Below are 12851 nucleotides of genomic sequence, written 5' to 3' on the forward strand. Positions count from 1 at the left end.
AACTAAACGAAGTGGATGAAGGTGACTATGAACCGTTTGATATGGACCAAACCGAAATGAATGTATCGGGTTACCAACAAGCTTACCTTTCTCTAGTTGATGACCCCGCTTTTGAAGACTACGATCGAAGGCACCATCCTCAACGCGCTCAACAAGATAACACATTTGGGTCATTTGACGACTAAAGTATAACGGGTGATGGCCATGCCGAAGCTCGATATACTTTTGTCTTAATACATTATTGGGTGATGGCCATGCCGAAGCTCGAAATGTATTAATTATAATTGTATTGTTCGAATAAAAGTGTTTTTATTTTTATTATTGTATCGTTCGAATAAAAGTGTTATTTATATAATTGTATTGTTCGAATATTGTTATTTATATTATCTATTGTGTTGAGCACTTGAGTCTTGAGCATTATAACTTTTCTTTATACCGATTATATTATTGTTGTCAAACGTTAAAAAAAATAGAACCGGTAAAAATATAATTCGCAAAATCGAATCCTAGTCCAAGAAAAATCCGAAAAAATCCGATCGAGATCCGAAAAAGAACCGGTTCCGGAAAAAAATCCGAAAAAAATCCGACGCCGAGAACCGGAACCGGTTCCGAAAAATCCGGACAAAAAAATCCGGTTTTTTTTGTGTCCGAATCCGGTTTTTTATCCGGTTTGTGGCCAAAACCTAGTTGGCGAATAGTTCTTACGACAAAACATTCAGACAAACCGTGACCTTGAAAAGATCAACCGGTTAATACTATACATATGAATTCCATCGGGTCTTAACTTCATCAGGTCACAACGATAGAACTACTTCTAGATGTGTCAATTACCACCAATACTACGAGACCTTGGACTGGAGTATGCTTCTCCGTTCAAAAATATATCGTTTTTAACAATACCGAGTTTGGTTACAGTCAATTTAATGAGCCTAAAAACAATCATTACTACACTTTTTTTTTCTGGCGACAAAGGAACATATTATTATAAAATCAAATCATCAAACTGATGATCGAACCAAAATACATACAGAACATAAACAAGAACATAAAGATTGAAATGAACATAGCATTGAGAGCAACTATAAAACACTTGTGCATTCTTCGGGTTGACATCCCACACGAATACTAGAAGCTTGAAACACATCTTGGATGAAAAGGCCAAAGGAAGACCTTCATATTATAGCCCGAACTAAATAAGACCAACAAGAGAATATTGAATTGAAAAAAGCCTAAAGATAAATTCTACAGAATCAGGTAATTTTCTTTCCTCTTTTGCTGCTATACTCCCTTGTCATTGATATATCCAACATCATTTTTTACCACAATTGTGTATTAACAGGCTGTACAGGTTAATGCATGATTTATGGTAAATGAAGTAAAAATGATGTTGAATGTACCACCACCCATACTCCAAACTATGTACAACATTGCTCTACAAAAACATGCCTATTTAGGCGACTAAGCACAACTTAAAACACATCTGCAAATACAACTTAAAACAATACAGACGGCAGAACCAAATAGAACTCAGCCTGAAAAGATACATCAAAAAGGGAGCACAAGAAAAATTTAACTGAGCAACCTGTACATGATTTCACAGGTGGACCCAACCAGATTTCTATAACTCCAAGCTTGAACCGGAGTCCATTCACGTGCCACTTAATTCAACAAATGTGCCTTACAATTAAGACTCGAGCTATCCAACGGAATTACTTTCGGAAGATCACATTAATGAGGCTCGGCAACCGCACCGGAAGATTGTTCACTAAAAGAGACTTACCTACGAACTACTTTCCGTTCATTTGGATGTATATTGAGGCTCGGCAACTGCACCAGAAGATTGTTCATCCTCAACATCCCCAACCTCATGTTCATTATCCAACCAGACAGTTTGACAACTGTGTCAATTCCCACTTGTCTCAACAACTCCCACCTCAATTAGCCTAACAGCCTCGGCTAGTCCATCCGATGTCAACTCTTCATTATCCTTTGGAGCAAAGCTCCGAATCAGATCCCAATTGGAACCCAAATCGTCCACCATTATTAGAGGCATCCCCGTCTATGGAGCAAGCAAAGGTGGCCGTACATCTTTAATTCCACTTCACCCTCCACATTTCATCTCTCACGCGCTTTATCCATATCATTATCGTCATCTTCCAGAGACCTGTTCTTATTAACTCTACCAATGCCGATATCATCAACATTATTATTACCTCCATTTATCACCAAAACCTAGCTAGATCCATCAGTTTAGCCATCTGTTTCAAATTATTCATCATCACTTAATTTAACTTTCGTTTTAAAGCTCACAGACAACTAACTCTCCGTAGATTCACGAGTCGAATCATGATTCGTTTTATAAACCCTAGGTGAATGCAACTTATGTGCTTCGTAATCAGCTGGTGGTATAGCAAAGTCATCAGGACCTGAAAGTCCTAATCGTCTACAAATCAAGTCAAATTCACCTTCCGTTCCTTCAATTCGAAAGCTAGTTCTATCAGCTAACAATGAAATATCAAGTGATTGAGTTCTATGAGCTGATTGATTATCATATGATAATGATGATGATGATGACGATGTTGATGCGTCATAATCCATGATTTTAAATGCGTTTCTCCGTTCAAGTCTCGGTCCTGCCGCCCGGTGCTTTTGCCTATTTATAAAAGGATGGTCCAGTAGTTGAGCAGCAGTAGGTCTGTCATCTGGATTAGCTTGCAAGCATTTAATTATGAAATCTTTGGCACCAGCAGACAAGGTGTCTGGAATTTCAGGAAGTAGACCCCTGCCAATTCTGAACAGTGCTGCCATCTGAGAAACCAATTAGATATTAATTAAATACTTACTAATTTTATCATTTAAAATACATATTCCGTATAACTTAGCAGGAGCTACTACAAACACGAAATATTATATCATAAAAGATATATGGTATATAAAATATGTTTACCAAATTACAAAGTAAATAATTATGGAAAATAACGCAAGAGTTACTTTCATGCACATTAACTTTCTATGCTTGTAATCGTATTTATTAATTAGACTCGAAACAATTATTTATCAAAAAATTTGATAACCAAAAGTATATGTTCGTGGATCAACAAAAGCTGATCTATATAAAAGAATCACCCAAATTAACCAACATGAACATGTTTCGACCCATTACCTTTGCTATTAATTGCTTCAGAAAAAAATAATATAATATTTTAGATAATAAAGAAAATGGCATGCATACCGTCTCCAAGGGGGAGTACGGAATCCTACGTGTCAACATCTCCAACACAGTGCAAACCAAGGCTCCATATATCAGCTTTGAATCCATGAGGCTTTGTTCCATTAACAACCTGATGACGCAAAATGTAGGACGTTAACTCAAAACACCTTACAGCAAATAATGAACAGTTATAGAAGTTTGTGATTTTAGGTAATTGGGATTTACTTGAAAAACATAAGTTATCTTGTTATACTTAACAATGGGTTCGTAAGTTGACTTGATACTGTCACGAAAATAGCGGGGGTGTAAGGGGCGGCGCCCGGGGTCGAGGGTATATGTTATACTGAAAGTTTCCTGCCAACCGATTTTCCAACTAAAATTCGCATCATTAGCGACTTTTCCCGCCAAATGAAGGGTTACACCCTTTAGTTTTCTTTACCGATTATAACAGATGATAACTGATTTTCCCTCCAGAAAATTAGTAACTTGTTTTTCATTCACGAACTCAGAATACACACACATCCTCTCTAATACTTTGGATTTGTATTGTTTTCGCCTGCAATCAAATCTCATTCTTGTCTTATCCCTATTAGGAGGCTTGTAGGGTCGAAATACTTAATTGAGAAAGTGTTTCACAATTCAAGAACCAATCCGATTATCAATTTCATACCCTGTTTTCCAACAACACATATCTCGGTAGATTTGATAATGTGTGATATTTATTTTGAAATCATATGACCCACCTTACTTTCTAACTAAGAGTAGATGCATTCAACGAAAAAGATTTTATGAGAATAGAAGTGACCTCTGGTGCCATCCAAAATGGAATCCCTATGAGAGATTTGCTGTCATTCAACGTGGTTTCCTATGAGTATAATCAGTGTATATGTAGTCAGTTGTATAAAAATAATCAATTTGCAAAAAGAAACTAACACTCATAAGTCATAACCCACAAAAGTTTGTGTTTTACTTACCTTTGCTAATCCAAAATTTGAAAGCTTCACAGAGCCACTTGCATCAACTAATATATGAGCACATCTAATATCCCTGTATAAAAGTATTAAATACATTTAAGATTGACTTTTTTGCTCCGTTGGTCCTTCAATTATACACGAAATTGCAATCCGAGTCCCTCAAGTTTTTTTTTTGGATTTTCAAGTCCTTAAAATTGCAAAATTTTGCAATCCGAGTCCCTCCGTCTAACTTCCGTCTAAATTGGCCGTTAACCTTTGACATGTGCCATGCATGTGAGGGTAAAATCGTCTTTCTACTCTTTTCTTTGACTTTTTTGCTTCGTTGGTCCTTCGTTTGTACACAAAATTGCAATCCAAGTCCCTCAACTTTTTACTTCGGATTAAAGATAAAATAAAAAAAGATAACTGGGCGTATTTTTTTCACTCTATTTTTCCTTTTATAAAATAAATTTAAAATTTTAAAAATAAATCTATATCTCCATCTCCATTTCAGTCTGTCTGTAATTACAGGTGCTTTGCTGTCTTTTCTCTTTCTCTCTTTCTGTTAATTGCAGTTAAACAGGAAGAAGGAAGGTAGATAGAGAAAAGCTGTAAAGCTCCTTTCACCGGAACCCTAATTTGGTCAAATATGATATACTGTAATGCAGTAATGCCACCAAAATTAAACACTGAAACGAAACCAAGTATAATTGTCATATACTGTATGATAGAATTGTAAGGACACAGGTCCCTTAACTCACTAAATAAAGAGTGTATTAAAGAAAGTAAACGATTTAATATGCAATATACGAAAGGAAATGAAACCAAAAAATACTTGTGGACTACATTTTTAACCACTGTAACTCTTTTATTGAAAGTAATAAGGCTATTTATAGCCATAAGGCACATCACGTGCTTACAAGAAAATAGCAACAAGAATGCTAATAATCGGCACTACTTGGTGCAACCGTTTGACCCATTACTTGCTCTCACCCTTCACAAGTTTCACATCATATCATATTATATATGAAAAAGGTTTATAAATCTTGTATAGCTTTTTCTCAAAAATTGATTTTGTATAATGGCAAGTAGAGTTTAATTTATCGACGATGAGACGGGACGGTTCTTTTCATGGAACCGAACCGAATCTTCTAGAACCGAACCGAACCGATATTATATGGTACGGTTCTTGGTCCAACGTTTTGCTATAAATCGGGACTCGGGACGGAACCGAACCGAGTTAGTTTGGTCCGGTCCCGTACCATGCACAGCCCTAGGAATGATAATCTAGAAGAAGAATTTGAATTAATTCGAGGTATTGTTGATGAATTTCCGTATATAGCAATGGATACTGAATTTCCAGGAATTGTTATTCGTCCTGTTGGCAATTTTAAAATAGTAATGATTATCATTACCAGACATTAAAAGATAACGTCGATATGTTGAAATTGATACAATTAGGGTTAACGTTTTCCGACGAACGGGGTAATTTGCCTAAATTAGATGATAAGGATTGTATATGGCAATTCAATTAAAGATAAACAAAAAAAAAGAGAAAAATTCGAAGTAAAAAGTTGAGGGACTCGGATTGCAATTTTGTGTATAAACGAAGGACCGCGAAGCAAAAAAGTCAAAGAAAAGAGTAGAAAGACGATTTTACCCTCACATGCATGGCACATGTCAAAGGTTAACGGCCAATTTAGACAGAAGTTAGACGGAGGGACTCGGATTGCAAAATTTTGCAATTTTAAGGACTCGAAAATCCAAAAAAAAACTTGAGGGACTCGGATTGCAATTTCGTGTATAATTGAAGGACCAACGGAGCAAAAAAGTCTTTAAGATTTGAAAATGGTGGAATAAATTAAACATCCACGGCTTCAATATAGCACAAAAATGAACGAACTTTACCTGTGAACCACCTTTCGTTCATGCAGGTAATTCAAACCACTCAAAATCTGTCTTGTGTACGCCGAGACTTGGGAATCTTGCAAGTCATACTTCCAGTAAAGCTTCGCCAGAGAACCTTGAGAAACAAGCTCAAGAAAAATATACAGTTTGCCATCATCCTGAAACAGTTTTTCAAATCAATATGTACTTATAGAATGTAAGGTTGATTTAAGACTCCATAGAATGAGAAAGACCTTAAGAGTCGAAATGCATACCTTATCTGTTCCAAGATATCGAACTATGTTCTCATGATGGAGTTGACTTAGAAAAGATATCTCCTTTAATAATAATAAAAAAATTGAAGATTAGTAAAAAGAAATTAAAAGGAGGCTAAGTACATTGTCTCAAAATGTGATTGATATGAACTTGTATATAACTTGAAGAAACCTTAACGATTTATAAATCACCTGCTCAAGTTGGACAATGGCTCGTTTTCCGATGAGACCTTGATCAAGCAAAGAAACTTCTTTTACAGCAAAAAAGAACCCATATCTTCAAACAAAAACAAAAGTCATATCAGTAAATGACAAAAAGAGAAGTATTGTTATTATCAGCAACCGTATTCAATATATCAGAAGAATAGAATGGCTCGAATGTTGCTCTAACATCTGTCTATCCAAGAAAAAAGTTAAATGCCATACCTAATTCGTTCTCAACATTTCATCAAAGCAAAAAATGTGCTATGAAACTAATAAAGTAGAACAAGATAACACTGTAAACAATAAAACATCTTCTTAAGACAAAGGTTCAAACTCGAAGTTACTGAACAGACCAATTATTGGCCAGAATCTTCAAACGAGTAACCATAAAGAAAAAGGCGGCGAACAGCGACGCCACGTGCCTACTTGCACCGGGGCGTTGGAATTCGGTAGCAAGGCTCAGCGGCGCCTGGGTGGCTTACAGTGGTCGGAATTACATCGGATTTTCAGGGTTTGCAATTCAGGGGCTTCTGAATTGATTGGTGTAGGTGGTGAAACTCAAAAATCACTCTCCGGTGTGATTTATATAGAAAGCAACGGCGGGGGATGGTGATTGTACAATACCTAAACTCTCACAGGAACACACACAAGGGTGCTCTGATATGTATCAGAAAAATGAATTGAAAACTGAAGATAAGAACAAAAGAAAATAACACTATGATTAACCAACCACCCAACAGACGACATCTCTATTTGTATTACTTGCATCTTACTTTTAGTATATAATGCTTATATATAGATACAATGATGACATATGAAAGGAAAGGATACTAATCAAGAAAGGAAATGATAAAATTCTAGAATCTTCTATTACTTAATACCTAATTAATACATTTCATGCATATTTAATTCTGAATAATAACGAAGTGAACTTTGCAGGGAATGAATAAGTTGTTGAATGCTATAAAAATCCCGAAACCTTTAGTAAAGTTTTGCCAAAAGAATCTATCTTGAGATCACGATTTATGTAAATTAGATATACAAATTCTCACTAAGAGTGTGCTAAAAGAGTAACAACAAATTCTCATTAAAATAGACCTTACTTAGTCCGTGTAACTTACTTAGTGTAACCTTCATAAACAGTGGCAGAAGTGCCTCTTCCAATAAGATCACCCTTCAGCCAGTTCTTAAAACTGCCGTTGAATGTTTCATTTGGCGAAACAGAATATGCAAGTTCATCATTCAACCTACCCAAACCAGACGGCGAGGCAATTGTACCAATTCTTGATTCATAAATCTTCTGCAACTCAAGGGCACTCTTAAGTTTTTTGACAACAAGAGACATCGGTGGCCGTTCTTCACGATATAATTGGACACATTGATAGGCAATGTCTGAAAATGTTTCTAATGAACTCGGATCCATTTGTTGCTTTAAATCTTGAAAGATAATCTCATCCAAGTTCTTATCTTTGTAGCTGTTTTTCCACATACGAACTGAATTCTGAAACTGACCATTCTTATAGCCAAAGCATACTTTCCCACACAATACTTCAAATAAGACCACACCAAAAGAGTACACGTCAGACTCTTTTGTAAGCATGCAGATCTCTAGATACTGCGGGTCAAGGTACCCAAAGGTACCTACAATGTTCGTAATGAGAACACTATGCATCTGATTAGCTGGGCCAAATTTTGATAGACCTAAATCAGAGATTTTTGGAGTCCAATTCTCATCCAGAAGGATGTTGGAACTTTTTATGTCACGATGCAAGACTCTTTGTTGTAAGCCTTTTGGATCATGAAGGTGGTTTAGCCCCTCTGCAGAAGCAAGGCATATCTTGAGACGTTGCTTCCACGTGAGAGTAGGGTCACTTAAATGGTTATCGAGACTTCTACGTGATGCAAACTCGTAGACAAGGATCTTTTCACCGCCCTCATCACAATATCCCAAAAGAGAGATGAGATTTTTATGTGTGTAACGAGAAAGCATCATGATCTCTCTCCAGAATTCAGAATTTCCTTGCCCATATCTACTATCTAGACGCTTGAAAGCTACAATCGTGTGCCCTTTAGAGTGAGAGATTGATCCTTTGTATACGTTCCCAAATCCACCTTTTCCGAGTAAGTTGTCGTCACTAAAGTTATTAGTGGCCAACTTAATATCTTCAAGTTGGATTTTAAGATGTTTAAACTGCTCAAAGAACGCTGCCATTATTATTTGATCAATAGATTATTGAGAAAATTCAAATCAAGTGGAAATTGTAGTTATTGCAAATGCAAGAGTGCAAGACCTGAAAAGGAGGATAATAATTGATGAAAGTGGGACGAACTATCCTTTTTGTATGTGGTAGGTGGTATACCCAATCACTATAATTTCAAATAAATCTTGACCACTTATATTTCTTCATTATATAAACTAGAACAATATATATGCAATAATACAATCAGTAATTAGCATCTCACTTGGCAGTTGGCTGGCCTTGACATGACAAAAACCTAGTGTCTAAACTATGTTCTGTTTTAACCTCTATGTTCAAATTACGCATGTGTTTCTTCAAAATATGCCAACACGTAGTTTGATACCCAAAATATGGTTGACGAAGAGTTCTTACAACAGAACCAGTCAACTGTGACCTTGAGAAGATCCATCAATTGAGAAGATCATAGGGAAAATCGTTTTCAACAATAATACTGAGTTCAGTGAGCCTAAAGACAATCATTACTACAATCGGCAATTATATAATATTACTTAATTAATCAAACAATTTTCTTCTATCTTTTTTCCCCTACACTCCAAATTATGTACAAAATTCCTCCACAAACATGCCTATGTAAGCCACTTTTTTACAACAAATGACCACCACATTTGAGAATACAACATACGGCAAAACCAAATAGAGCGCAGCCTGAAAAGATCTATCAAATGGGAGTAGCAGAAAAATCTAACTCGACTCTCTCTGGTACATGATTTTACAGATGGACAGAACCAGACTTCTCTAACTCCAAGCTTGAACTAGAGTCCATTCAGGTAACAGTTAATACAGCAAATGTGTATTACGATTATACCTGGCAATTGAGACCCAAACACTCAAATTCGGGTCCAATGGGTCAAGTTTTCGGGTCAATTGGGTCTTGAGAAAAAATTAGGCCTAACGATGTAAATCAAAACTTAAAAAAGTTTCAAATGGGTTTCTCTCCAACCTATTGAGTCCATACCAAAAATGAATGAACGGGTTGAATGGGTATCAATACTCAAAGATCAATAAATAGAAATAGGTCTAATGGGTTTTGTTAATGGGTCAATTGGGTCAAGCATAAAAAGTTCCATCCGTCAAATATTTATGAAAGCATTATTGGTTATATCATTTATTATGTATATTAATAATTCTTATGTATATATAATAATTAATAATAAGTAAAATAATGTAATAAATGTAAAAAAAGCGATCTAACCCATTTGACCCATTTGACCCAATTGACCTGTGACCCGTTTCGACCTATTACCCAAACCGACCCAACCTGACCCATTTTCACCCGTTTAAAAATTGACCCGTTTGACCTATGACCCATTTCAACCCAAAACCATTTTGACCCATTACCCAAACCGACCCAACCTGAGCCATTTGCCAGGCATAATTACGATTAAGCGATAAGCTATCCAATGGAATCACCTTCAAAAGATCATATATATAAAACAACTCAGTTTACAGTAACCAAGATAAAGATCTTTACTAATCTAAATGTGTCAAAATTTTATCCACTAATCTGTAGAGCCCTACTTGTATACACTAAAATTACAATATTTAAGTAACAAGGAGCCAGAAAAAGGGATCAATAATCCTTGTATAGTTTGATGTCAGTAAATGACATCGAAGTAAGAATAACTAAACCAATATCTAGAGGTGGTTACGGTGGATTGCTTTATCTCCAATGGGTCAAATGAGTAAAACTTTAGTCTAAAGCGAAAAAACGGGTTGAACGTCACCTAAAGTGTACTTAAATAACTAAACCCGCCAATAACTTGGCTAAAGCTTTAATCTGATTTTTCGGGAAAAAAAATCAGGTTACTATTTTCGCAGATAAATCAGTTATAATCTTGATATTACCAGATTCAAAAAACAACAGGTATGTTTTAACTAGTAGACCCAACCCAAACTAATTGGGACTGTATATAAAACTAGGAAACCCTTTTCACCTGTTACCTAACACATCTGTTTTGCCACCTCTGTGCTTATCATATGTAAGCTCGAAATAGAACTCCAATACAGTACTGCTTTTACGGTTAATTGTTTTAATTGTATTACCGCAAGATTTACTATAGAAAGAAACGTGGGTTAGAATTATTGCAATATTATTACCCTTGCTAATCCAACTTGTTAACAGAGATGTGAACTTACCCTTGTGTGTGCCTTGGGAATTTAACAAAAGCAGCTGCAATGTTCGGATGAAACTATGGGCTGTTGTAGCAATTTACTGTATATTAAAGGTATCGGGATTCCATTGAAACCATTAATTATAATGACTTGGTGCTTATGTGACGTACACTTGGCTCTTATGTGTCTTGTTACTTATATATAGCGAAGTTACCTTTTTCTATCTGACTTGGTGCTTTCAGCTGGCATTGAAGAACCGTTCATCACTATTAATGTCTTCTTGCTTCTCGTCTTTATCTCATCATCATCATCTTTGGCATCAACTTGAAGAACTCGGAAACCTCTTTATTTCAAATGCGTATGCAGTATTTTCTGCATTATATAAATACACAAATATGTTACCAAGAACTTAAAGCTAGATATAGATACATACTACAAGGTCTGTATAATTAATTACATACAGTAGTGAGATCGTACTTGAATTTTGACGACTTGACAACATTTGTTGAGGAAATCTTTTCTTATCTTCCAAGTATGAAACATATACTGTATGCGTATAGCAGCTGCCGTTTGTTTTCTTCTTGATTCATGCTTTCTAAAAGCATGCTGAATCCTCATGGCTGCTATGATATTTCGTGCTTCATCTTCCGTATTTGAAAACTCGCCTTCTTTTATTCTAGAATCAAATAACTGTTCCCTAAATGGAGCCTGCAAATGAGCTGCAACATTAGCAGCAGGTTTATAAGCAGCCAACGTATCCTTCATATATTGCTCATCTTCGTTACCCGGACCAGATGATGAGGCAATTGTACCAATTTTTGATTCATAAATCTCCTGCAACTCAAGCGCACTCTCTAGTTTTTTTGACAACAAGAGACATCGGTGGCCGTTCTTCACGATTTAATTGTACACATTGATACGCAATGTCTGAAAATGTTTCCAATGAACCCGTATCCATTAGTTGCTTTAAATCTTGAAAGATAATCTCATCCAATTTCTTGTCTTTGTAGCTTTTTTCCCACACACGAACTGAACTCTGAAACTGACCATTCTTATTGCCAAAGCATAATTTCCCACACAATACTTCAAATAAGACCACACCAAAAGAGTACACATCAGACTCTTTTGTTAGCATGCCCATCTCTAGATATTGTGGGTCGAGGTACCCACAATGTTTGTAATTAGAACAGTATGCAACCGATTAGCTGGGCCCATTTTTGATAGGCCCAAATCAGAGATTTTCGGAGTCCAATTCTCATCCAAAAGGATGTTGGAACTTTTCATATCACGATGCAAGACTCTTTGGTGTAAGCCTTTTGGATCATGAAGGTAGTTTAGTCCCCCTTTGCAGAAGCAAGGCATATCTTGAGACGTTGCTTCCACATAAGAGTCGGGTCACTTAAATAGTTATCAAGACTACGACGAGATGCAAGTTCGTACACAAGGATCTTTTCACCGCCCTCGTCGCAATATCCCAATAATGAGATGAGATTTTTATGTGTGTAACGAGAAAGCATCATGATCTCTCTCCAAAATTCAGAATTACCTTGCCCGTATTTACTATCTAGACGCTTAAAAGCAACAATGTCTTGCCCTTTAGAGTGACAGATTGATCCTCTGTACACGTTCCCAAAACCTCCTTTTCCAAGTAAGTTGTCGTCACTAAAGTTGTTAGTGGCCAACTTAATATCTTCAAGTTGGATTTTGAGATGATTAAACTCCTCAAAGAAAGCTGACATTTGTTGTTGATCAATTGATAAAGAGCAAATTCAAAACTTAACTTCAAATCAAGTGCGTAAAAACTGCTCAAAGAAAGCTGCCATTTGTTGTTGATCAATTGATGATGAAAATATTCAAAATTTCAAATCAAGTGCGTATTGTAATAATTGCAAAGGGGAGGCCTGAAAATGATGATAAAATAATTGATGATAGTAACTACTCATAGGAT

General features: G+C 36.0%; 2 pseudogenes; both read right to left on the bottom strand.

Annotated features, from left to right (window-relative positions):
• Positions 1-912: 912 nt before the first annotated feature.
• LOC139887734 (uncharacterized) lies at positions 913-9051 on the bottom strand (annotated as a pseudogene).
• Positions 9052-10721: 1670 nt separating this feature from the next.
• LOC139849714 (probable serine/threonine-protein kinase PBL28) lies at positions 10722-12645 on the bottom strand (annotated as a pseudogene).
• Positions 12646-12851: the final 206 nt, after the last annotated feature.

This window comes from Rutidosis leptorrhynchoides, chromosome 1 (assembly GCF_046630445.1).
Source record: "Rutidosis leptorrhynchoides isolate AG116_Rl617_1_P2 chromosome 1, CSIRO_AGI_Rlap_v1, whole genome shotgun sequence".
Classification (NCBI taxonomy): Eukaryota; Viridiplantae; Streptophyta; class Magnoliopsida; order Asterales; family Asteraceae; genus Rutidosis; species Rutidosis leptorrhynchoides.